General features: G+C 44.6%; 1 pseudogene; it reads right to left on the bottom strand.

Moving 5' to 3' along the window:
- Positions 1 to 1,290: 1,290 nt before the first annotated feature.
- Positions 1,291 to 25,360, bottom strand: part of LOC128644263 (ficolin-2-like) — a 50,315-nt pseudogene continuing 26,245 nt past the window's right edge.

The following is a 25,360-nucleotide window of genomic DNA, read 5'->3' as shown; positions in this document are numbered from 1 at the left end:
AAATAGACATTCCTACATATATCTATATATATATATACCTATATATAATCATGTAAAACCCTGGGGGAGTAAAATTGAGTTGCCTAGTTCATTATAGACTGGCCCTATTATAAGGAACCTATCCATTTTAATATGTATGATTTGAGATGGATTGAGTAATGTGTGTATGTGCAATCTTGCGTGATCTATGACTCTCTAGCAGGCACATTTTTTTGCACATGCTCAGTTCACTATATTTTTTATTTATTTAAAAGTAAAAAACGAAATATAGTTCAAATCACACTTTTAAAACATGAAACTTGCAATTAAAATTAAATATGATAATTTAATCGTTAATTTATGGCTGCAATGAAGTGTTTGGAGGTTTACACATTTTAATCATAAAATTAAGCAAAATGATATGAAAATATTAATTGCACTTATCTTGAATTAAAATTATTGGATACATAAAAGAAAAACTGCAGTCATCAAACTGAATATTCATTGTCGATATTTAATTAATAATCTGTAATGTGTAATTTTTTAATTATAGTGACCTATTTTTTTATACATAAGACATTTTTGACACTCTTTAGAGGTGAAGATTTTTATCACTAGCTTCTCTCTTCTTGTACAAGGTTTTGTATTTATTTTGTGACTGTCAGTCTGTAGCAATTCATTTGATATTTTTTCCACAACATATTGGATGCAACAAAATATAACTTTAGTTTTTTTCTTTTGCTCTACATAAGATTTGGCATTTGTCACTAAGATAATAGATGCAATGGCCTCTATTTATGAAAGATCTTGCGGATCTGATCCGACAGTGCGGATCAGGTCCGCAATACGCTCTCCGTATTCAGCATTTCACCAGCAACTCACAAGAGCTGCTGGTGCAACGCCGCCCCCTGCTGACTCGTGGCCAATCGGCCGCCAGCAGGGAGGTGTCAATCAACCCGTTCGTACTCGATCGGGTTGAATTGCGGCGATTCCCGTCCACCTGCTCAAAGCATGTGGACAAGGTTATGGAGCAGCGGTCTTTAGACCGCTGCTTCATAACTGCTGTTTCTGGTGAGACTCGCCATAAACACGGGCCCTCAAGCTCCAGTCAGAGCTTGATAGATAGGCCCCAGTAAGTAGAAAACAAACAGTACTGCTCAGCAAATGATTGTAGCCATTATTTGAGGCTGCTAAAATAGCTCATGAAATAACCACCAGTTGTATGAGCTTGACATATTTTAATTCACACATATGGGTAAAGTTAAATATATTTTAAACAGGGTTAAGATGTTAACTATGTCAGTTGATAGAGTTACTGCTTGGCAGACTAGACATCTAGCAGATGAGGAAGTGTCCTTTATATAACGGTAAATGTTACTAATGCACAACGCCATCTAATTATTTTCTTATGACGTCATTTACTCTACTCTGCTACAGGCCGGATCTTCATTTCAGAATGTTTGTAAGAATAGTAATATCCTTTGCCGCGCTTCCAGTTTATGCCATCGGCAAAGCTGCTATGCGCTCCCAGGTGATGCAACCCATTTAGGTTTGAAATGTGACAGTTGCATACCACCAAGCTCCATTATACAATGTGGCACAGCTTCCGTCGGCATAGGGGTCATTGTCTTGGTCTATGGTGCTGAACTGCAGGTTATTGTGGTCACTCAGTGAATCTCTTGTGAATAGCAAAAGTACAGAATTACAATTATTATATAGTTTAGATAAGTAAAACCTTGTAAGTACTTATAAAGTAAATATAAACCTAGATTACAAGTGGAGCACTCTTGATAGTGCAGGGTTCACTATCAATATCACAGGGCCACACTATGAATTACAAGTCTGTGGTAAAACAGAATTACCAGAGAATGTTTAGAGTGGCTGGCATCCCTTTATCGAAAATTAACATTGTATTACCTTATCTCTTCTATAATCCACTGGGAGTGTCATTTCTTCTACTGGCTGTGTTAACACAGCTTGGCCTTGAGGCCAAAAACTTTCAGGATGGGTGGGGATACTCTGAATAGGATAAGGGGGGAAACTGGACAAGAAGGGGTTAATTAGCACTCATTCCTATAATATAGAGTGAATATGTTGATACATTCAACTATTAACTAGGAGGATAATTAAGTTAAAACTTATTGTTTATTTAACCACTTAAAAACAAGAAAGTTGACCAAATTGCTCCACACACACACTTGTGATAAACCCGCTGCAATATACCCAGACAATGGACACAGATTCCACCACCCCCCTGTATTCCTGGCCAGTAACAGGATACGCTGGCTTCAGGTGACAGGGATGGTTTCTATACTGTGTGCACACGTCCCTTGCAGAGGATTCACTGTTACGTATATATATATATATGTAGCCCTTCCTGTTGAACATTTTCCTGTGAACTTTTGCACCTGTATACAATCTGCAGGAGATGTTGCCTAGGCAACTATTAGACTGGTTGGTCATGTGATCAAGTGAAACTGAAAGAAGAGTGTAAGACACAGGAGGAAGCAGACATGTCAGAGCAGTGAAGGTGTGTGTGTGAGGCCTAGCTGTGAGAGAGCTGCAGACTTCATCTTGTAAAGTAACAGCATTCCTCTGCTGATTTAGTGTATGCTGTCAGCTGCAGTCTGACCCTGTGAGAGAGCTGTGGAGAAGAATGCAGACAAAGTAAATGACTGGCAGATCTTGGAGTTTTCTTTCAGCCTGTTTAGTGGTAAGAAGTATCCTCTCTCCTTGTCATACTAACAGGGCATTCTGTCCATCACATAAACTTATAAACAGCTCTTCCTGTGGATTGCAGTTTCCTATGAGCTGTAACTGTTTAAATGCATGTGGATTACCTTAAAGGGCCCCAACATTTCTGTGCACCAACTGGTACCCATCAGCCATTAGGGTGAAGTCTGAGGGTGGGTTCGCAGGTGGTTTGGGAGGGTGCTGGGCCTGGTTAGACAGAGTTGGTGTGTTAGTTAGTCACTGTATTTCTTGCCTTATTTTTTTATTTGCCATAATCCTTTAATACATGTTCATACTGTTTTACTGTTATTACTGTGTGTGTTGTAGTTATTTATTATGTTCCTGTCTGGGAAACCCATTCTTGCCCTGGATGCCCAGTCAGGTGGAGGCACTGCCACAGTCATGTACCCCAACTCCCAGGTAGCGGAGACTCAGGATCAGCCTGCAGAGCACATGGAGGTAGCTGGGGTAAAGACCCACAGGGGTAATTGTGGGCCTAGGCCAAACCCCGTTACATTTGGAGGCACTGCTGAGATGAATTGGGGTACACCCAGTAAGGATACGTTAATTCCCCGGCCCACACTCCCATTTGTAACAGATTGGGCCCAGCAACAGAAGGTACCATTGCATCATGCAGTGATGATATGCCAGGTACCTCCCTATAGTGAAATAAAACATATCACCAAGTGCGTAGAGATTGTACTGGGAATAGAGATGGCTACCATCAGAGATATCCTGCATGATTCATACGGTCAAACTTACATGTTAGTATATTCCCATGCAGATTTGAGAGGCCGTCATAGGCCTACATGTCTATACCTTCTTGAAGCAGCTCCTGAAGGATGTCGCTTAGTGTATGCTCTCCCTGATAAGGAGGAAGGGGTTACACTGCAGCAACCCTCCAGTATAGGCCAAAGAGACTTTAATGTATCAAGTTATTCCCAGATTCTGTCCCCTTTGTCAGAGAAACCCGCCAGGAGATTACCGGTTACCCCTGTAGAGACTGGGGCCATCCCCAAACGAAATGTCTACTTTTCCAGTGTGCAAGGGACAACTGCCCCTAAGACCCAAGATCTAGTGGTTCCCTCATCTCCAACATCCCCAAAACCAGGCGATTCCCTATTGAGAGCCACAAGTTCAGGAGAGAGTAACATATCTGAAATACTGCAAAAACTCTCAGAAGCCATAGTAACAGCTACCCATACCCACAGTTACCGTAAGCTGAAAGTGTTTTCTGGGAATCAGCCTGTTCCTGCCGGGGAGGAACCCTTTAAGGCCTGGAAGGATAATGCTGTACAATTATTGGAAGAATGGTCTTGTACGGATAACATAAAAAAACAACGGATAATGGAGAGTCTTCGTTTCCCAGCTACGAATATGATAAGGCTGTTTAGGGGAGTGAATGAACAAGCTACTGCACAAGATTACCTGAAAGTTTTGCAGGATGCGTATGGAAAATCAGAGGACTCTGATGATCTATTAATTAAGTTCCTAGCCACTAAACAGAAGGAACATGAGAAAGCTTCAGACTATATCAATCGATTACAATTGTCACTGGGAAAACTGTTTCATAATGGAGCAGTCACTGCATCTGAGTTGGATGCTCGACTATCCAAACAAATTCAGAAGGGAGGCCTTAGCAATGATCCAGTCATGATCATGTTAAGAGTTAAGTTGGATGATCAAGTCTTGTCCTATTCCACACTGATCCGAAAAGCAAAAGTACTGGAGAACCAAATGTCCCCATCTCCTCCACAAAAAGGAAATTCTTCTAAAGCTGCAGAGAAAGAGGATATGGAACTGTTCGTCCTTAAAAAAAAGGTAGCTGAATTAGAATTATTGTCTAAGTCATTGCCAAGAAGAACAGATTATTCTCCTACCAGGAGGCAGCACCGCAGGGAGACCACAGGAAGGTTATTCCCAGAGGAACAGTCCCCCCGAGGGAACTGTTTTAAGTGTGGAAAATCAGGACATTTCAAGCGGGAGTGTCCCACTAATTCATCAGATACAGGAGTGGAAGTGCTAGCTATTGAGCTGGACGAGGCTCAAGTTACCAGTCCTTTCAGGAAAAGAGGAAAAAAAAACACACCCATGTTATCTGTGGGGGCCAAGATCGGGCCCAAATCTCTGATACAGTTACAAATAGAAGATATTCATGCCTCGGCCTTGTTAGATACTGGATCCCAGGTCACCATCATTAATAGAGACTTCTATGACCATCATCTAAAACATATTCCCCTGGAGCCAGCAGGAGAGTTGCAGTTGTGGGGAGTGGGATCTCAGGCCCAGCCTGTAGAGGGATGTATAAGAGTGACAATAACCATCCCACAGTTAAACACAGGAATGATCTGCCCTATGGAATTGGAAGCTCTTGTATGCTCCATGAAGAAAACAATGTGCGCCCCAATAATTTTGGGTACCAACGCAAGAATGGTGCAGGACATGTTCAGGGCCTACCTAACTGAAGTGGGAGATGTATCTCTAACCAGACTGATGGAAGTCAGCCCTGTTCTAGGGAAAGAGTGCCATCGACTAGCCCTACAAGCTAGACCAGGATCATGCCACTACTCGGGGAAAGAACCTTTATTTGTAAGGCCTGGAGAGACTAAGACTCTACGAGCCATAGCATCTATGCACCATGAAATATCAGGAGGAACCAGGCAATACCTCATTGAGTCCTTGCCTGAGGAGGATGCAAAAAAGGGGTGGACTCTCATACCTGAGGTGAAAGACTGGCGGAATCACTGGTGTAAAGATTTTCCGATAATGATAAGAAACTTAACACCCACAGAGATCAGAATTGATCGTCACCAGAAGATTGGTGTGATTCACTTGTTGGACCAAGTCTCTTCAGTAATGTCTGTAAAGGCAGAACAGGGAGGTGATCATGAAGGACCTATAGTTTTTGAACTGGAAGATTCTCCTCTACCACAAAAGTGGAGAGATAGCCTCCGATCCAAATTAGCTACTCGAGAGAAAGTCTTCTCCAGGAAAGAAATGGATGTGGGATGTGCAAAGAGTGCCACACATGCTATCAGACTTTCTGACCCAGCTCCTTTCAGAGAAAGATCAAGGAGAATACCCCCTCGAGATGTGGAAGATGTCCGGGATATACTCAAACAGATGGAAGAATCTGGCATTATTAGAGAGTCCAGAAGTCCATATGCCTCACCCATAGTGGTAGTTAGAAAAAAAAATGGCACAGTCCGGCTCTGCATAGACTATCGGACTTTAAACAAAAGGACTGTGCCAGATCAATATACTCTGCCACGGATAGAAGATCTGCTAGATGCCCTTTCTGGAAGCCAGTGGTTCAGCGTTCTGGACTTGAGGTCTGGGTATTATCAGGTACCCATGAAGAAGGAGGATCAGGAAAAGACAGCTTTCATCTGTCCCTTGGGATTCTACGAGTTTACCAGGATGCCCCAAGGGGTCACTGGAGCTCCCGCCACCTTTCAAAGGCTGATGGAGAAGACTGTGGGGGATATGAATCCCAAAGAGTGCCTAGTCTATCTTGATGACCTCATAGTGTTTGGAAGGACACCAGAAGAGCACGAACAGCGATTGCTGAAGGTGTTGGATCGACTCCAAGCAGAGGGTCTGAAATTATCAATAGACAAATGTCGGTTTGCCCAGAACTCTGTTACATATGTAGGTCACATTGTTTCCGCACAAGGTGTGACAACTGACCCGACCAAAATTGAAGCGGTGATGAACTGGCCCAGGCCAGATAACATCAGTGAGCTACGCTCATTTCTTGGATTCTGCGGTTACTACCGGAGGTTTGTGAAAGACTATTCAAAGATTGCTCGAGAGCTACACAACCTGTTAAAGACTACCTCTGCTATAGAGGGTGTTAAGGCGCCAAGTCCTAAAGACTCCTTCGGAAAGAAATGGACCTCAGGATGCGAAGAAGCCTTCTTAATCTTGAAGAAAAGACTCACAGAAGCTCCTGTATTGGCATATTCAGATCCTGAGAAACCATATGTGCTCCATGTTGATGCCAGTATGGAAGGCCTAGGGGCCGTATTGCATCAGAGCTACCCGGAAGGGTTAAAACCAGTGGCCTACATAAGTAGAAGTCTAACTGGTGCAGAGAAAAACTATCCGGTCCATAAGCTAGAATTCTTGGCGCTCAAGTGGGCAATTGTGGACAAGTTACATGACTATTTATATGGAGCAACATTCGAGGTAAGGACGGATAACAATCCGCTTACTTATATTCAAACAACAGCAAAGCTGGATGCCACAGGGCATAGGTGGCTGGCAGCATTGTCGAACTATAGTTTCAGCCTTAAATACAAGCCAGGCCCTAAGAATGTCAGTGCGGATGCTCTGTCCCGCAGACCTGGACTTCCTCCTCATGAAGAAAAGGAGGAATGGGAAGAAATCCCTGTGCCTGGGGTAGGAGCCCTGTGCCAAACATATGTAGTGGCTGAGAGGCAGGATGAGTTCTCTGAACTCAGAGGAATAGACTCCATATGTCACTCCCCAGAAGCCGTACCAGAGGTATTCTGTGCTCCTGCAATGCTCCAACAGTGGTCTCACATAACCAATGAAGACAAGAAGAAAGCCCAGTCACAGGACTGGTATATAGGGACAGTCCTCAAGGCAATGAGAGCCAAGAACCCTAAATTACTGAGCTCCCTTCCCATTGGACAAAGAGATTTGTACAGGAGAGAATGGAGTAAACTACATCTAGAAGATGGAATCCTTTATAGAATTATAAAATACCATGACCACCCTGGTCGAAAGCAGCTAGTGTTACCTCATAGATATCGGGGAATGGTCCTAAGAGCCCTCCATGATCAACATGGGCATCTTGGGGTAGACAAGACCTATGGCCTGGTACAAGACCGGTTCTATTGGCCTCGCATGAGAGAACATGTTGAACATTATGTGAAGACCTGCAGAAGATGTATTCAGAGAAAGACTCTGCCTGTGAGAGCTGCCCCTATGGGCCACCTGAGAAGTACAGGACCCCTGGATCTTGTGTGCATGGACTATCTATGTATTGAGAATGATACTACCGGAATTGGGAATGTTCTGGTAGTAACAGACCATTTCACCAGATACGCTCAGGCTTTTCCCACTAAAGACCAGAAGGCTGTGACCGTAGCCAAGGTCCTCTGGCAGAAATATTTTATGCACTACGGTCTGCCCAATCGAATACATTCTGATCAAGGTAGAGACTTTGAGAGTAAGCTGATCAAAGAACTGTTGGATATGTTGCAGGTTCACAAGTCCAGAACAACACCCTACCACCCTGAGGGTGATGCCCAGCCTGAGCGTTTTAATAGGACACTCCTAGACATGCTCGGGACTCTGAAACAAGTGGAGAAGCGGTCCTGGAGTAAGCATGTAGAAGCCATGGTCCACGCATATAATTGCACAAGGCATGAGTCTACAGGATTCTCACCCTATTTCCTAATGTTTGGAAGGGAAGCCAGACTACCGATAGATGTCCGGTTGGGGGTGTCCCCAGATGGGACAAAGTCAGACTCTCACTTCCAGTATGTGAGGACCCTCAGACAAAACCTTCACAGTGCCTACGAGTTGGCCACTCAAGCTGCGGCAAAAATGGAGGAACGCAACAAAAGAAGATACGATATCAAAGTGAAGCATCGGGAAGTCCAAGCGGGAGATAAGGTTCTCCTCCGGAATCTAGGGGTACCTGGGAAACACAAATTAGCAGACAGATGGAAGGATACCGTATTTGAAGTTGTGTCTAAGCTAAAGGGGCTGCCAGTGTATAATATAAAAGGCCCAGAAGGCCGGATCAAAGCTTGGCATAGGAACCATCTACTACCAATAGCCTATATCGATGAAGAGGAAGGGAGTAGTAGTGAATGGGAGAAAAGCACAACGGAGAGTCCTGAAAATGAGGCAGTAGAGACTCCAGAAGCTCTTAGTGCTGAGGATCAATGGTGGTCTCCTCCTGCTGAGGAAACACAGCACTTTCCTTCCTCTCCTCCCTTAGCCTCCTCTACATTGAATCCCAACAGCCCCAACTTTGTGCCTGGGACCCCAAAAAGAGACTCTTGTATCATGGGAGAGCCAGGGTCTCAAGCATCTGGTGATCTCCCCACCCAAGTGGCCAGAGCTGAAGATTCCCAGGCACATTCTGGACTTCCTCAGAGAGAACAGAGACTGGGTACTAGAATACGACACCCTCCCAGGGTTCTTACTTACGATCAAGTCGGAGAACCCAGTTATGTACATATGCCCCAGGTACAGTCTAAAATGGTTGATTTTCTGTATGCGGTTGCGGACATTATGAATGTTGGAACCCCTCTGTACTAGAATAAACTGTAAGATAGTTAACATTTGTTTATAGGACTGTTAGTGCATTTATTATTATTTATATGTTTTGTTTTTTCAATTACCTCTTGGTGGAACCTTGCCAGTGGAAGGCAAGGATTTTACGAGGGGGAGAATGTAGCCCTTCCTGTTGAACATTTTCCTGTGAACTTTTGCACCTGTATACAATCTGCAGGAGATGTTGCCTAGGCAACTATTAGACTGGTTGGTCATGTGATCAAGTGAAACTGAAAGAAGAGTGTAAGACACAGGAGGAAGCAGACATGTCAGAGCAGTGAAGGTGTGTGTGTGAGGCCTAGCTGTGAGAGAGCTGCAGACTTCATCTTGTAAAGTAACAGCATTCCTCTGCTGATTTAGTGTATGCTGTCAGCTGCAGTCTGACCCTGTGAGAGAGCTGTGGAGAAGAATGCAGACAAAGTAAATGACTGGCAGATCTTGGAGTTTTCTTTCAGCCTGTTTAGTGGTAAGAAGTATCCTCTCTCCTTGTCATACTAACAGGGCATTCTGTCCATCACATAAACTTATAAACAGCTCTTCCTGTGGATTGCAGTTTCCTATGAGCTGTAACTGTTTAAATGCATGTGGATTACCTTAAAGGGCCCCAACATTTCTGTGCACCAACTGGTACCCATCAGCCATTAGGGTGAAGTCTGAGGGTGGGTTCGCAGGTGGTTTGGGAGGGTGCTGGGCCTGGTTAGACAGAGTTGGTGTGTTAGTTAGTCACTGTATTTCTTGCCTTATTTTTTTATTTGCCATAATCCTTTAATACATGTTCATACTGTTTTACTGTTATTACTGTGTGTGTTGTAGTTATTTATTATGTTCCTGTCTGGGAAACCCATTCTTGCCCTGGATGCCCAGTCAGGTGGAGGCACTGCCACAGTCATGTACCCCAACTCCCAGGTAGCGGAGACTCAGGATCAGCCTGCAGAGCACATGGAGGTAGCTGGGGTAAAGACCCACAGGGGTAATTGTGGGCCTAGGCCAAACCCCGTTACATATATATATAATTAATAAAGAGAGGTACACTCACAGGGTCTTAAGTTAATTGGGTTTTATTTCCACAAAGAGTCTATATATTCCCTACCCAGTCAGTATATATATATATATATATATATATATATATAAAACCACAATTCCAAAAACGTTGGGACAGTATGGAAAATGCAAAAATACAGACAAAAAGAGTCATTTAAAAATTCAATTTACCCTGTACTATATTGAAAACATATTATTAACACATTATTTGGTGTTTTACTTTGTAAATGTAATGTATTTTTTTAAATATACACTTATTTCAAATCTGATGATGGCGACACGTTCCAAAAACGTTGGGACAGGGACAATTTAGGACTAATAATGATGTGACACAAGTTTTAATAAGCAGGTGATGTGAAACAGGTGAGACAATCGTGTAATCATAGTATATAGGGAGCCTCCAAAAAAGGCCTAGTCCTTCAGGAACAAGAGCAGTTACACCACCCCCTGATTTGTTGATGATGAGAGGTAATAGTTGTCACGGATATCAGATGGCTAAGGCTACCCCCCACACCCCTACAACCTCACCCCTGTTGTTTCTCAGTGGTTTGGGGCTCCTCATCTCTGGAGACTGTTTGTTTGCTTTATGTTGGCATGTTTTGTATTCAGAGAAGAGTTGGTTTATGACCAGGAAAACCCTCCTAGGCTGGCCGGGCTCCTGGAACTCCCGGTCAGCTGCCTCACAACGGGCACCCGCCTAACCCCTCTCAGGCTGGCCAGGCTCCTGGAACTCCCGGTCGGCCACAGGACAGCAGGAAACCCACTAACTTTACCCCACGTCGCTCCAGCAACCATGTGCCCCAGAGCTCCGCTCTTTTGGGGATTAGTAGCCCCTAGAGAGGACAAGAGGTGGGGTAACTACTGGGGGGGAGCTCCTTTGGGAACTGGGGGTTTTGGACACCCCTAACCCCATAACTTCAATGGACTGTAACTCCGGTCCCCAGTAACGAATCATGCTGATTTTTAGACTTTGGCATCTAGGGACCGAGAGCTTTAAAATGACACCCTGGAATTGCCGCTGCTCCACCTGGATCACCCGAAACCGCCACCCCTAAGTATTGGGATTATGTGAGACTGACTGTGGCTCCTATGGAGGTGCCGGGCTGTCTGGAGGGGCGGGAATGGTGGGAAAATAGTGGGATTGTCCAGGGTCTTATCAAGATAAACTGTCTGTATAAAAGGAGTGAATGTGAGCTCCAGCTAAAATCACTATCTTGAGCTACATAGCAACCTGTTCCAGGCAAAGGAAGGACACACTGGAAGAGCTACCTAGTCTGAGTAGCTGGAGTCTGCCACAGGGTGGGACCCTGAGTACTGGTGCTGTCAGGCATCAGGGGTGTCTACAGGCTGTGGTCACTTGCCAGCTACATAGCTGCAGTCGGCAGGGAGGAAGCAGGACCCCTTTGGGCGGAGCCGGGGCTATCCGTCACAATGGCTGGCAGCTGTGGGATCTGCTTCTTTTACAAGGTTCCTGCTGACAGAGGAGACGTACCACAGTAGCCGGTAAATATGGAGGCAGAGTTCCTAGGGAGAGTACAAAAGATGCTGACTGGAACAAAGGATCCTTGTTCGTAACAGGACGTTCTGACATGGAGGAACCTTGCCCTCCGAGACCTTTGGTGGGAGGCTCTGCAACAGGAGCAGGAAAATAGAAAGGTCCTCCCCACGAATGACACGAGATTCCAGGTACGGTGGACCGTGAGACTGCTTCCTGGGAGAACAGCCAAAGAAGGAATGGCTAGCTGTTCTACATAGACTGAGCCAGCAAGAGATGTGGGTGGAGGATGGCTATCGAGCCCTCCAATGGCTCGCTATGCAAGCGCAGCCATGGCTGGAGGAAGGATCCCCCACAGAGGGCTTTTGCTTCGGAGGCCATGGATTGTTGTTTACAAAAAGGACAGAGGACCCACAGTTTGGCAGCGAGACAGACCAGGGTCTGGAGGATATCTCTGGGCTCCAAGAGGAACTGCTGGATCTCTTGGAGGAGACCTGGCTGCTGGACGATCTGGATTTTATAATTGACCAGGAAGAGGCACTGGTCAAGGAATACAAGAGGCTGCTGGATCTCGTTAAGCAGCGTGCTAGGGGCATACAGATCTGGGGTGCAGCCCTCTGGGATTCATGGAGCTTGACTGTGGAGGAGTGGCAGCAAAGAGAAAGGGAACCAGGGCTGCTGGATCCTGATCAGCAGTCTGGCTCTGAGCTTATAGACTTGGACAAGGGAGTCACCCCAGCAGAAGTGCTGACAACAGGGCAGAGAGCCGCTTGCCTCTTCCCAGCACCTGTAACAGCTATGGGAAATCTGGGAGCGGAGGTAGTTGTCCTCCCTCCCCTTACAGAGAACCCCTTGCAGGTAGAGATGGATATCAATAACTCTCCCCAGCAGCAGAACCCCTTCCCGGGAGTGGAGACAGTCAGTCTCTCTCCCCAGCGGCAGAGCCAGGAGCCAGGAGAGGAGACAGTCGGTCTCTCTTCCCAGCGGCAGAGCCATCCCCTGGGAGCGGAGGTAGTTGTCCTCCCTCCCCGTAAACAGAACCCCTTCCTGGCAGAGGAGACAGTCGGTCTCTCTCTCCAGCGGCAGAGCCAGGAGCCGGGAGAGGAGACAGTTGGTCTCTCTCGCCAGCGGCAGAGCCATCCCCTGGGAGCGGAGGTAATCGTCCTCCCTCCCCTTACAGAGAAGTCCTTGCAGGAGAGATGGGTATCGATATCTCTCCCCAGTGGCCAAACCCCTTCCTGGGAGAGGAGACAGTCGGTCTCCCTCCCCAGTGGCAGAGCCAGGAGCCGGGAGAGAAGACAGTCGGTCTCTCTCCCCAGCAGCAGAGCCATCCCCTGGGAGCGGAGGTAGTCATCCTCCCTCCCCGTAAACAGAACCCCTTCCCAGGAGAGGAGACAGTCGGTCTCTCTCCCCAGCGGCAGAGCCAGGAGCCGGGAGAGGAGACAGTCGGTCTCTCTCCCCAGCGGCAGAGCCAGGAGCCGGGAGAGGAGACAGTCGGTCTCTCTCCCCAGCGGCAGAGCCATCCCCCGGGAGCGGAGGTAGTTGTCCTCCCTCCCCTTACAGAGAAACCCTTGCAGGGAGAGACGGGTATTGATATCTCTCCCCAGTGGCCGAATCCCTTTCTGGCAGAGGAAACAGTCGGTCTCTCTCCCCAGCGGCAGCACAGTTTCTCATGGAGCGGAGGTAGCAGACCTCCCTCCACAGCAGTAGATCTCCTTCTCGGGAGAGGAGACAGACGGTCTCTCCCCTCAGTAGCTGGCAGGGTCTATACCCTTTTCTTGTCCTGGAGTATATCTCACAGGGGGCAGGCCAGGGGGGTACCCGCTCATGCAGTTGGTGCCACAAGTTTGGGCACCCGAGTATTGCCTGCCCCACCAAGGAGCAACTTCCACCAACAGTCTGGGGTGGGTATACATCCGGGAAACCGGTACTGGCTTTGTTTGTGGGTGGGTCAGCCGGTACTCAACAGAGGGAGACAGTTTGGCCATGGAACTTAAGGACACTGGAACTTGTGGAACAGCAATTGTTTGGGAGCCGGTCTTAGCAAACTTGTTTGGGACTTTGCATTTTGTGACTATCCCTGCGCCCAGGGTGCCCCAAGCTCAGGAGAGATGGGATAACCTCTCTCAGCAACCGAGAAGTGGAGGGCCACCATCGGACAGCCCCAGGCCGACCTGTTAAGGGTCTAGCCGGGTCTGCCGAACTGGAGGGGGGGAGATGTCACGGATATCAGATGGCTAAGGCTACCCCCCACACCCCTACAACCTCACCCCTGTTGTTTCTCAGTGGTTTGGGGCTCCTCAGAGCAACCACCATCTCTGGAGACTGTTTGTTTGCTTTATGTTGGCATGTTTTGTGTTCAGAGAAGATTTGGTTTATGACCAGGAAAACCCTCCTAGGCTGGCCGGGCTCCTGGAACTCCTGGTCGGCCGCCTCACAACGGACACCCGCCTAACCCCTCTTGGGCTGGCCAGGCTCCTGAAACTCCCGGTCGGCCACAGGACAGCAGGGAAACCCGCTAACTTTACCCCACGTCGCTCCAGCAACCATGTGCCCCAGAGCTCCGCTCTTTTGGGGATTAGTAGCCCCTAGGGAGGACAAGAGGTGGGGTAACTACTGGATGGTAGCACCTTTGGGAACTGGGGGTTTTGGACACCCTTTTTGGACTGTGGCATCTGGGGACCGAGAGCTTTAAAATGGAATTGCCATCGCTCCACCGGGATCACCTGAAACTGCCACCCCTAAGTATTGGGATTATGTGAGACTGTGGCTCTTATGGAGGTGCCGGGCTGTCTGGAGGGGCGGGAATGGTGGGAAAATAGTGGGATTGTCCAGGGTCTTATCAAGATGAACTCTCTGTATAAAAGGAGTGTATGTTTTCAATAAAATGAGTTCCTGTGTAACCTGAATGCTAGTGTGTCTAGTTATTTGGGTGAGCTCCAGCTAAAATCACTATCCTGAGCTACATAGCAGCCTGTTCCAGGCAAAGGAAGGACACACTGGAAGAGCTACCTAGTCTGGGTAGCTGGAGTCTGCCACAGGGTGGGACCCTGAGTACTGGTGCTGTCAGGCATCAGGGGTGTCTACAGGCTGTGGTCACTTGCCAGCTACATAGCTGCAGTCGGCAGGGAGGAAGCAGGACCCCTTTGGGCGGAGTCGGGGCTATCAGTCACAATAGTGATCACCTGCAACACTAGAAATAAAGTTGTTTACTTAAAGTGGTGGTGGTGGGGGGGTATTTTAAAGCCCCTATCACCCCTACTAAAAGCTATACAGAGGGTCATGTGACCCCATTTGCAAACAAGAGTACCACCTTTTTCAGTGATGGGTCTTATACCCTTGTCTTAGGTGATTACTATAACAATGTCAAGCACCTGTCTAAGGAGCCAAAATGCCTTAAAGACAACATACAACACATTCACAATATCCCTCATATGAAAGAGGAAGTTTCCCTCTTTCAAATGAGCAGTTTCATACACCTCTAAGTAGCATTTATGTCCCATATAAATAGCTACAACCTGTCGACTAGGTTACATTTGGGTATTCTGGGCTCCAACAGAGACCCTAGATCCCCCATATATGTTTTGCAATAGGGAAAATTACTTTCTTTGTGTGCACCTGGGAAAACAGATTACACTATTGTCTCCTTACCTTTTAAGGGACAGTCTTGATTCAGAAAGAGCATGCAATTTTAATCAACTTTCCAATTTACTTCTAATATCCAAATTTCTCTTGGGATCCTTTGTTGAAGATTATACTTATATTAAATTTGCTTCATTCCTATTGTATTCTTTTTTGAAGAGATACCAAGGTTGGTGCCTGGAGCACTAAATAGCAGGAAATAGTACTGCCATCTAGTGCTCTTGCAAATGGATAACATTTTTGCAAAACTGCTGCCATATAGTGTTCCAGACACGTGCACACTCCTGAGCTCACGTCTGCTTTTGAACAAAAGATACCAAAAGAATGAAGAAAATCTGATAATAGAATGCTCTATCTGGACTGTGAAAGAACAATCTTGGGTTTTATGTCCCTTTAATAATAGATTTGTAATGCTTCATATTATATCATGAGTCATTGAGGTAGTACAATCTACCATCCTGGTTTTATTGCATATATGGATGTGATTAAAGCTGTGTTTTAAGCTATCACCTGGCGTACAGTCCATTTTGTGTCACAGAACTGTGTGCAAGGAACTGTTTTCTATTTATAATGCTTCATAGTATAGCCAAAATGAACAGTCCAAATTCTATTTTATACAAACACCATAATTAGTCCCAATAAAAATATGCCAGATTACAAGTGGCACGCTATTCGCTCCTATGTAAACTTTGCTAGAAGTAATCTTTTTGCTTGCATCGTGTAACACGCGCATTACAAGTTGAAAGTAAAATGTTTGCGTGCGATCAAAACCTGCTGCACGCTAACCAAGGAACTTCAAGATTTTGTGACTGTATTATTGTATTCTCCCCATAAAATTAAATGGAGAGCACACTAACCCAACAGGTTATTCATATTTCACATTCCAATGTTCTTCACTTACAGAACAATGTTATTAGATTTCTAAATTTAACTATATATACCTATATATTCCTATAGATATAGAGGTATAAATATCTGTTTTACATCAACATTATCAAATAAATATATATAAATATATTTTTAATAATTAAAATGTAAAAAAATTCTATGTGAAGAATGTAAAATATGTGTAACGCGCTTCGCTTTTTGCAATTTAAGTCTAATGTGTGTTTTTGAATTATTAAATGTATGTGTAATAATTTTTAATAATAATTTTTATATATTTTTTTAATATTTTATATTTAATAATTTAATAACCCAACACCATGTTAAACTTTGTACTTCACATAGAAAAAAATGTAACTTTTATTTTTAAATATGTATTTCTATATATATGGGATTATGTTAATACAACACACAGAGAAAGTCCAGCACTCACTTACAAGCACTCAGCTAAAATTAATCTTGTAAGTGAGTGCTAGACTTTCTCTGTGTATTGTATTAGTATTTTTTGTAATTTCCCCTATAGGCCTGTCTGGGGTTAACTGCCTGTGATTTTGGGGACAGCACAGCTTCCTGTGAGTGCCAGTGAGCACCCATGGCTGAGCATGTTGCAGGGTCATGGGATGTGTACCCAGTCCAGTCTGAGAGTGCAGCCCCCTTCCGTGTTTTGTAGTGCAATTGCACTCTCGCAATTGCATTTACTTTCAACTTGTAATATACATACTATTTCCGAAACGCGCACAAATCTGATATCGCTCGCGTGTAACAGTTAGCTCGCCATTTGTAAAGTAGCCCAATATATTTTATATGAGCTATTTGCCTAATTTCATACTGTTATTAAATAAAAAATGGAATTGGGGTTCTATGCGATAGCGTCACTTAATCTCTTACCTGCTGTACCCTCCTTGAAGGCCCCAAGTGACAACTTGTACTTGTCATCCTCTCCTAGGATTTTGAAAGACGTATATTTGGCATAAGTCTTTGTGTTCTGAAAGTGTTGAAAGCCAATACGGAGCTCCCATTTGCCTATCAATTGGAAGATTATTATTTTTTTATATTAATCTATTGAAGATATTAATGGTGTTAAATACTGTAAACAAGTTCATAACATTTCTAAGATTCAGAGGAAGAGTTTTCTGACTGCTTCTAAAAATTAAGCAAGAAAAAAAGGGACAGTAAAGTCAAAATACAACTTGAATGGATTGGATAGCACATTACATTTTAAACAACTTTCTGATTCACTTTTGTTAGCAATTTTGCTTTGAACTTTTAGTATCCTTTGTTAAAGAGTAATCTTAGGTGAGCGCAGAAGCGTGCATGTGTCTTAAGCCATCCGTCAGCTGTATTTGCAATAATGTTTATAGCAATGTTGCAAACACTATTATAGACTGTTAAAGCTCCCATCAACCTGCCTAGGTTTATTCTTCAACAATGGATACAAAAGGAACAAAGCAAATTGATCATATAAAAACAAATCATAAAGGTGTATAAAATTGCAAGTTCTATCTGAATTATGAAAGTTTACTTATCACTTTAAGTTTATTGGTCCAAGGCTGTGTGGAAACAATTTTATATATAACAATGTATACTTTGTCCCATGTAGGAAAGAATGTGAGCTTGATAAATATCACTGATAACCCATAACTCATTTCCTCTCACTTTCATAACTGTCTACTGAAACCTGGAAACGAGTAATGTGTATAAAATAAAGTGTTTATTGTATTGCTAATTAAACTGAGTTGCTTGCTATGTATGTAACATTTATCTTTGTCTATGACATGTTCTAAAAACTCTACCAAATATCTGTTAACTTTTCTGCAAAATAATATTGTGGCAATATAAAAAAGGAGACACATAATTAGTATAGCTCATTATTATTTATATGTTTATGTTACCCTGACATATAACCTACACATTTCACATAGATTTATAGCTACAGTCTACGGCCTATAACCAAATGCTAATCCAGATTAGCATTGGGCCAGTCTGATCCTCTTTCTAATCAAACCTGGAAGTGGTCTGCTGAGGAAAAAACATGGGGGGGGCGATTTATCAAGTGTCTGTCCGACATGATCCGCTCATTGGAACATGTCCGACAGACATCGCTGAATGTCGACAGAATACGCTGTCGGAATTTAACATTGCACAAGCAGTTCTGGCGAACTGCTTGTGCAATGCCGCTTCCCTGCAGATTCGCAGCCAATCAGCAGCTAGCAGGGGGTGCCAATCAATCCGATTGGATACGATCAGGCGGATTGATGTCCACAACCTGAGAGGAGGCGGAGGAGTTAAGGAGAAGCTGTCTTAAGATCGGGCAGATTGATGTCCGCCGCCTCAGAGGAGGCGGATGAATTAAGGAGCTGCGGTCTTAAGACCGCTGCTTCTTAACTGCTGTTTCTGGCGAGTCTGAAGGGTCGTACAGAAACAGCTGCATTGGGGCCGATTAACAGCTTGTTAAATCGGCCCCAAGGTCTGTTATAGGAAGAAAAGTAAGCAGAGTACTTTTTCTGGCAGTTATAATCACACAGCAGCATATCTCTAATATTAGGGTACATAGAGGCTTCTGCTTGTGGTACATACCGGAATATAAAGAGTAAACTTAAATGGATAAAATTAGGGTCATGAGCATCCACAGCTGACAAAGCTCCAATAGAGCCCCTAAAGCTTGGGCCCCTCTTGAATGTGATCCTGGTAATAGAAAATAAAATAGCCCTTAACTCAGCTTCAGTGACACAAAGAAGGTCTTATGACTTTTTGATAGAAAGTAGAGAATCTCAACTTTTAACTGAATGGACACTTGACCCTCTGAGGCCTATTTATCAAAGCATCAACTGAAAATGCGATTGAATTCTGCATCGTAGTTGTCGCGAGATTGATGCGCCTTAGTTATCAAAGCATCAAGATCGGAATAATTTGAAATTTGTGACGTAACACACGATTCGCTGGTCTCCATTCGACGCAGATCGATGCGAATAGAAAACCCATTGAATTTAAGCGTAATTCTGTGTATTCGCCCTCCAATTCGACACAATTTGAAGCTGTCAAGAAGTTATCAAAAAATGAATAGTTACGCTCGCGTCTTATCCGACGCAGCGTACCTAGTTTTCAATCCGCCACCCTTGAGGTTGCGGATGCTATAGAAGTCAATGGGAATCTGAAAACACTGAAATCTTATGTTCGATGCGAGAGAGTGAAGCATATCACCTAATAAAAGTCAATTAACTATTAAATATGTATACCCTTCAAAAATCAAACAATATTATTGCTCCACATTTGGTGCACTAGTAGATATAGAGATAAAAATGAAAAATACATTACTACTGATGGATTATGCTACAAATTTGTCTCTCATTACAAATCAAGGGGACAATATTTCTACATATTTGGTGCAAAGCTTTAACCCAAACTTGTCGCACTAATAGATATAGAGATAAAAATGAAATAAATACACAACATAATATAGCTAACTTCCTTTTAATTTTTTTGAAAAATCTATGTGCACTATGTTTAAGCCATTTAATACAAGTCCCACTCTCCACTTTGCGCCATATTTGATACAACACTTTTCACTCCAATTATGACGCAAACTCCTAAATAACCCACACACTAGTGAATTTTTCCACCACTTTTGATTGGAATATGCATAATCACATGATTTATGACATCCGCCAATCTGATTCAAATATACATTATAAACTCACTAACAAATCAAATTGCTCGATACTTCTGTCATTGATCACTCATTAGAACTTGTAAGTGCCATTTGTTACATTGTGTATTATACTTTGAAAGTATGTATATGGGAAATTAGTATTAAAGAGAAACATTGATGCTGACATTAGGACACACAGTGTTATATTTTAGACAAGGGTTTTAAAATTCGAATTGATGTTTGTTTCAATAAAATCTTAAGCTGATAGCTCAGAGTGATAGCCCACCTAACTTTAAACTGTCATGATTCAGATACAGCAGAAATTAAATTCACCTCTTTACTGTCATGATATGTTCAGTGTATTTCTTCCTTCTCTTGAATTTCTTTTTCAGTAAGAAATGTCATCTTATATGCCAGCCCATTTTATAACACCTGTGAAGGGGTAGTTTTTAAAAATAGATTGCAATCAGGATGGGTTAGGCAGGTGCAGAGAGAAATCTGGCCCAGCTCTTAAAGGGACAGGAAACCCCAAAATATTATTTCAAGATTTGGATAGAACATACAATTTTAAACAACTTTCCAATTTACTTTTATTATCAAATTTGCTGCATTCTCTTGTTATCCTTTGCTGAAGGAACAGCATTGCACTACTGGCAGCTAGCTGAACACATCTATTTAGCCAATCACAAGAGACAAATGTGTGCAGGCACCAGACGTGGACCCGTTGCTCAGTGTGCCTAGAGGGATATTGCTGCACCTCACTGACGAGGCCCACAATAGGCCGAAACGTACGTCTGGGGTTTTGCTGTTTCTCTCGTTCAGAGAAGGATTGCCTGGTATTTCGGGGCTGGACTGTACTGTGAAGTCAGGATCAGACTGATATGCTTCAGGAAAGTTTTTCTCTGTGAAAGGCACATGTTGAGCAAAAAGAGGCTGCTTCTTGGGTGGTAACTAGCCATAGAACAAGCTATTATGCTATTGTTCGTTTCCAGGTTGAGCGCTTCTCTCTTTTTATTTATGCAAATTATGACATTTTGGGAAGTCTCCCTAAGTGTGATGCGGGAATCCAGACGTGGACCCGTTGCTCAGTGTGCCTAGAGGGATATTGCTGCACCTCACTGACGAGGCCCACAATAGGCCGAAACGTACGTCTGGGGTTTTGCTGTTTCTCTCGTTCAGAGAAGGATTGCCTGGTATTTCGGGGCTGGACTGTACTGTGAAGTCAGGATCAGACTGATATGCTTCAGGAAAGTTTTTCTCTGTGAAAGGCACATGTTGAGCAAAAAGAGGCTGCTTCTTGGGTGGTAACTAGCCATAGAACAAGCTATTATGCTATTGTTCGTTTCCAGGTTGAGCGCTTCTCTCTTTTTATTTATGCAAATTATGACATTTTGGGAAGTCTCCCTAAGTGTGATGCGGGAATCCAGACGTGGACCCGTTGCTCAGTGTGCCTAGAGGGATATTGCTGCACCTCACTGACGAGGCCCACAATAGGCCGAAACGTACGTCTGGGGTTTTGCTGTTTCTCTCGTTCAGAGAAGGATTGCCTGGTATTTCGGGGCTGGACTGTACTGTGAAGTCAGGATCAGACTGATATGCTTCAGGAAAGTTTTTCTCTGTGAAAGGCACATGTTGAGCAAAAAGAGGCTGCTTCTTGGGTGGTAACTAGCCATAGAACAAGCTATTATGCTATTGTTCGTTTCCAGGTTGAGCGCTTCTCTCTTTTTATTTATGCAAATTATGACATTTTGGGAAGTCTCCCTAAGTGTGATGCGGGAATCCAGACGTGGACCCGTTGCTCAGTGTGCCTAGAGGGATATTGCTGCACCTCACTGACGAGGCCCACAATAGGCCGAAACGTACGTCTGGGGTTTTGCTGTTTCTCTCGTTCAGAGAAGGATTGCCTGGTATTTCGGGGCTGGACTGTACTGTGAAGTCAGGATCAGACTGATATGCTTCAGGAAAGTTTTTCTCTGTGAAAGGCACATGTTGAGCAAAAAGAGGCTGCTTCTTGGGTGGTAACTAGCCATAGAACAAGCTATTATGCTATTGTTCGTTTCCAGGTTGAGCGCTTCTCTCTTTTTATTTATGCAAATTATGACATTTTGGGAAGTCTCCCTAAGTGTGATGCGGGAATCCAGACGTGGACCCGTTGCTCAGTGTGCCTAGAGGGATATTGCTGCACCTCACTGACGAGGCCCACAATAGGCCGAAACGTACGTCTGGGGTTTTGCTGTTTCTCTCGTTCAGAGAAGGATTGCCTGGTATTTCGGGGCTGGACTGTACTGTGAAGTCAGGATCAGACTGATATGCTTCAGGAAAGTTTTTCTCTGTGAAAGGCACATGTTGAGCAAAAAGAGGCTGCTTCTTGGGTGGTAACTAGCCATAGAACAAGCTATTATGCTATTGTTCGTTTCCAGGTTGAGCGCTTCTCTCTTTTTATTTATGCAAATTATGACATTTTGGGAAGTCTCCCTAAGTGTGATGCGGGAATCCAGACGTGGACCCGTTGCTCAGTGTGCCTAGAGGGACATTGCTGCACCTCACTGACGAGGCCCACAATAGGCCGAAACGTACGTCTGGGGTTTTGCTGTTTCTCTCGTTCAGAGAAGGATTGCCTGGTATTTCGGGGCTGGACTGTACTGTGAAGTCAGGATCAGACTGATATGCTTCAGGAAAGTTTTTCTCTGTGAAAGGCACATGTTGAGCAAAAAGAGGCTGCTTCTTGGGTGGTAACTAGCCATAGAACAAGCTATTATGCTATTGTTCGTTTCCAGGTTGAGCGCTTCTCTCTTTTTATTTATGCAAATTATGACATTTTGGGAAGTCTCCCTAAGTGTGATGCGGGAATCCAGACGTGGACCCGTTGCTCAGTGTGCCTAGAGGGATATTGCTGCACCTCACTGACGAGGCCCACAATAGGCCGAAACGTACGTCTGGGGTTTTGCTGTTTCTCTCGTTCAGAGAAGGATTGCCTGGTATTTCGGGGCTGGACTGTACTGTGAAGTCAGGATCAGACTGATATGCTTCAGGAAAGTTTTTCTCTGTGAAAGGCACATGTTGAGCAAAAAGAGGCTGCTTCTTGGGTGGTAACTAGCCATAGAACAAGCTATTATGCTATTGTTCGTTTCCAGGTTGAGCGCTTCTCTCTTTTTATTTATGCAAATTATGACATTTTGGGAAGTCTCCCTAAGTGTGATGCGGGAATCCAGACGTGGACCCGTTGCTCAGTGTGCCTAGAGGGATATTGCTGCACCTCACTGACGAGGCCCACAATAGGCCGAAACGTACGTCTGGGGTTTTGCTGTTTCTCTCGTTCAGAGAAGGATTGCCTGGTATTTCGGGGCTGGACTGTACTGTGAAGTCAGGATCAGACTGATATGCTTCAGGAAAGTTTTTCTCTGTGAAAGGCACATGTTGAGCAAAAAGAGGCTGCTTCTTGGGTGGTAACTAGCCATAGAACAAGCTATTATGCTATTGTTCGTTTCCAGGTTGAGCGCTTCTCTCTTTTTATTTATGCAAATTATGACATTTTGGGAAGTCTCCCTAAGTGTGATGCGGGAATCCAGACGTGGACCCGTTGCTCAGTGTGCCTAGAGGGATATTGCTGCACCTCACTGACGAGGCCCACAATAGGCCGAAACGTACGTCTGGGGTTTTGCTGTTTCTCTCGTTCAGAGAAGGATTGCCTGGTATTTCGGGGCTGGACTGTACTGTGAAGTCAGGATCAGACTGATATGCTTCAGGAAAGTTTTTCTCTGTGAAAGGCACATGTTGAGCAAAAAGAGGCTGCTTCTTGGGTGGTAACTAGCCATAGAACAAGCTATTATGCTATTGTTCGTTTCCAGGTTGAGCGCTTCTCTCTTTTTATTTATGCAAATTATGACATTTTGGGAAGTCTCCCTAAGTGTGATGCGGGAATCCAGACGTGGACCCGTTGCTCAGTGTGCCTAGAGGGATATTGCTGCACCTCACTGACGAGGCCCACAATAGGCCGAAACGTACGTCTGGGGTTTTGCTGTTTCTCTCGTTCAGAGAAGGATTGCCTGGTATTTCGGGGCTGGACTGTACTGTGAAGTCAGGATCAGACTGATATGCTTCAGGAACGTTTTTCTCTGTGAAAGGCACATGTTGAGCAAAAAGAGGCTGCTTCTTGGGTGGTAACTAGCCATAGAACAAGCTATTATGCTATTGTTCGTTTCCAGGTTGAGCGCTTCTCTCTTTTTATTTATGCAAATTATGACATTTTGGGAAGTCTCCCTAAGTGTGATGCGGGAATCCAGACGTGGACCCGTTTCTCAGTGTGCCTAGAGGGATATTGCTGCACCTCACTGACGAGGCCCACAATAGGCCGAAACGTACGTCTGGGGTTTTGCTGTTTCTCTCGTTCAGAGAAGGATTGCCTGGTATTTCGGGGCTGGACTGTACTGTGAAGTCAGGATCAGACTGATATGCTTCAGGAAAGTTTTTCTCTGTGAAAGGCACATGTTGAGCAAAAAGAGGCTGCTTCTTGGGTGGTAACTAGCCATAGAACAAGCTATTATGCTATTGTTCGTTTCCAGGTTGAGCGCTTCTCTCTTTTTATTTAACCAATTAGCAGCTAGCTCCCACTAGTGCAACTTAAATTTTCACTTTCCTATCCCTTTAAAATAGCTATAGATTTCAAATAAATACATATGATACTCTGAGTACATGTTATAATCAAAATTATTCCTGCTCGGAATAATAATACATTTACAATATATACATACTAATCCTAAAGCCCGTTCACACGGGCCATTTTTTTGCAGTACAGCGGTCCCACCCCTTGCTCTCTCTCTCCCCCTCTCTTTTGTGCTCTCTCCCCCTCTCTTTTGCGCTCTCTCCCCCTCTCTTTTGCACTCTCTCTCCCCCTCTCTTTTGCTCTCTCTCTCCCCCTCTCTTTTGTGCTCTCTCCCCCTCTCTTTTGTGCTCTCTCCCCCTCTCTTTTGCGCTATCTCCCTCTCTCTTTTGCGCTCTCTCTCTCTCCCCCTCTCTTTTGCTCTCTCTCTACCCCCTCTCTTTTGCTCTCTCTCTCTTCCCTCTCTTTTGCTCTCTCTCCCCCTCTCTTTTGCGCTCTCTCCCCTCTCTTTTGTGCTCTCTCCCCCTCTCTTTTGCGCTCTCTCCCCCTCTATTTTGCGCTCTCTCCCCCTCTCTTTTGCGCTCTCTCTCGCTCCACCTCTCTTTTGCTCCCTCTCTCCACCTCTCTTTTGCTTTCTCTCCCCCCTCTATTTTGCTCTCTCTTCCCCTCTCTTTTGCGCTCTCTCTCCCTCCTCTCTTTTACGCTCTCTCTCCCCCCCTCTCTTTTGCACTCTCTCTCTCCCCCCTCTTTTGCGTGCTCTCTCCCCCTCTCTTTTGTGCTCTCTAGCTCCACCTCTCTTTTGCGCGCTCTCTCTTGCCCCCTCTCTTTTGCGCTCTCTCCCACTCTCTTTTGTGCTCTCTCTCCCCCTCTCTTTTGCTCTGTCTCCTTTTTTTTGCTTTCTCTCTTCCCCCTCTTTTTTGCTCTCTCACTCCCCCCTCTCTCCCCCCTCTCTTTTGCTCTCTCTCTCCCCCCTCTCTTTTGCTCTCTCTCCCCCTCTCTTTCTCTTCCCTCTATTCTG

Source organism: Bombina bombina, unplaced genomic scaffold, assembly GCF_027579735.1.
Source record: "Bombina bombina isolate aBomBom1 unplaced genomic scaffold, aBomBom1.pri scaffold_842, whole genome shotgun sequence".
Lineage (NCBI taxonomy): Eukaryota > Metazoa > Chordata > Amphibia > Anura > Bombinatoridae > Bombina > Bombina bombina.
The sequence above is the reverse complement of the archived record's forward strand: the minus strand, read 5'-3'. Positions and strand labels throughout refer to the sequence as shown.